Source organism: Rhinopithecus bieti, unplaced genomic scaffold, assembly GCF_001698545.2.
Source record: "Rhinopithecus bieti isolate Rb0 unplaced genomic scaffold, ASM169854v2 scaffold_21649, whole genome shotgun sequence".
NCBI lineage: Eukaryota > Metazoa > Chordata > Mammalia > Primates > Cercopithecidae > Rhinopithecus > Rhinopithecus bieti.
This window is the reverse complement of record NW_016811584.1, coordinates 4,422,278-4,424,512: the sequence shown is the minus strand read 5'-3', so window position 1 is coordinate 4,424,512 and position 2,235 is coordinate 4,422,278. Positions and strand designations below refer to the sequence as shown.

Sequence of the window (2,235 nt, the reverse complement as noted above, 5' to 3'; positions counted from 1 at the left end):
CAAATAGCAACTATCAAGGAAGTAGGAGAGAAGAGGTGTACAACAAAGAAAAATCAAACTTGACGTACAATTTCACATGAACTTGCGCATGGGGTTTAATAAGGTTTCAAAGTCAGCTAATTATAAAACTCTCTAGATTAAATAATTGGCCCATGAAAGCTTTTATTAAAATGTCACCTGGATATCCCACTCCAAAAACATCCAGTGCCATCTTGGTGTGAGTAGCCAGCTGCTGGCTTCTGAACAAAGGTTTTGAGTTAAGACTCAATATGGTGCTGTTGCTTTGAAATCTTGGAAGGAAGGAAACTACTCAGTGTCTCTTGCTTGATCCAAAGCATTCCTCATAAAAGCCTGCAGTGTCTCAACTGAAAATCAAAATGAGAACATCTTATATGCATTAATGGTGGCCACAAATTTCAAAGAAGGAGAAATGTATATAGAGCTGAGAAAAATAAGTGTATAGCAACGTATTTTATTTCTAAGAGACATCTAGAATTTCACAGCTATGAAGAGAAAGGTAGAAAACAAACAATTATTTGAAAGAAAATGAAAACTTTGCTTAATCAATCTGTTAAAGGCTGATGTGAAAGCATTTTCTTCTCAAAGCAGAACCAGCTTACTCATTACCTCTTTCCTCCAATGAGTAATCCCTCCCTCTCTTCTCATTGCCAGAAATACCCACTACCTCTTTCCATATTGAAAGTGAAACCCGATGTTTTCTTTTCTAATAACAGCATCTGCGAAAATCACACTCTGTCCTGGATTTGCACAGCACTTTCCTGCTTCATCCTCATAGAGTCAGGCACTGAGTAAATGGGTAACAAATATCTGTCAGAGTGAACACACTGGACCTAAAGGTAAACAATGACAATAAAAGTAATTCGGTGCCATTAGGGGCTAAGAGCATGAGTTAATCTCCTCTGTGTAAAATTCCCAGAGGCCACTCAGACTGACAAATTTAAATTCCTCCTAAGTTGGAGAGTTCATTTCCCCTGAAGCTACATAGGCCACACTTGGACACCTTTAATTCTTAGAAAAGTACTCCTCTATATTAAATGGAAATTTGCTCCCTGGAATCTCTACCCATCAGGCTCTGTTTTGACCCCTGGGGCTCCAGGACAAATCCCATGCTTGTCCATATCGCAGCTCTCTGGTGACTGGAAGGCTGCTGTCTCATCTCCCATGAATGGCATTTTCCCAGTGGTCAATCCTAGTGAAACAGGAAAAGTTCCCTTGTTCCCCTTGCAGGTCGTGCGATAGGGGTGTGGCTTGCTTCTTCAGTGCCCACTGCTCAAACCTCTAGGGAAGCATACAGACAGGCAGGCTGTGGGGCTCCAACCCAATGGCAGTGTCCAGGGGTGAATGTTTACAGCTGAAGCCCCAATGGGTGTGTGTAAGAGGGAGCTGTCTTAGTTTAGCTGTCCATAGGTGGTTTGTGTTAGTCAGCTCAATTAGACCCCTGCCTTATCACAAGGACAGAGGGCTTTCTGTATCCTGGGATTCTTGCCTTGGTGTACTGGAAGAATCAGATCACATGTGGGCTTGGGGAATGAATGCAAGGTTTTATTGCATGGAAGTAGCTCTCAGCAGATGGAGGAGCCAGAAGGGAGATGGTTTTCCCGTAGAGTAAGGCTGCTTGGCTGCCCAACTCTTTTTCAGCCACCTCAGCCAAACTCTGCATTGTTCTGCCAGTCAATGGCCTGGCAGTGTGCTGGTGTCGTGCTACACTGGTGCCTTCCTCTCATCATCCAGCCACCCATGTGTTCCTCTGCTGATGTGCTCCTCTTGATGTCCAGCCACCTTTGTGTCTGCCTGTGAGGGTTTCGGGGTTTTTATAGGCACAGGATGAGGGTGTGGCAAGCCAGGGTGGTCTTGGAAAGTGCAATATTTGGCCACAAATGCATGAGTGCCTGTTCTCACCTAGGTCCGTGGGCACAGGCCGGGGGTGCAACCCTCACCAAGGAGCATGCCCTTTTCTTCCGAGCACTTCCCTGCCCCACTTCCATATCACTAGGTCCTTAGTGGTTCTTCTGTGTGCATGTTTCCGGCAGTGTTTTTTGAAGTCTAGTTCGAAAGGCCTCTACATTACAATTATCTGAGGAGAATCTTCATTGTGCAAATTTCAGGGTTCCCTGTTCAAACCTGCTGTATCAGATTCTCTGGGGTGGAGTCCTAGAATCTGACTAGATTTAGCAAATGCCCAGATGACTCTTTTTTTTTTTTTTTTTTTTTTTT

General features: G+C 44.2%; 1 long non-coding RNA gene across 3 annotated transcripts in view; it reads right to left on the bottom strand.

Moving 5' to 3' along the window:
• Positions 1-212: 212 nt before the first annotated feature.
• LOC108543628 (uncharacterized) overlaps positions 213-2,235 on the bottom strand; it is a 29,878-nt gene continuing 27,855 nt past the window's right edge. For 2 of the 3 annotated variants that reach the window (XR_001889629.1, XR_001889630.1), the window contains 2 exons: positions 686-851; positions 213-365 (listed from right to left, as the gene is read on the bottom strand). This is a non-coding gene — a long non-coding RNA (uncharacterized LOC108543628). The remainder of the gene's footprint in view (positions 366-685; positions 852-2,235) is intronic. The other variant, XR_001889628.1, reaches the window with a different exon arrangement.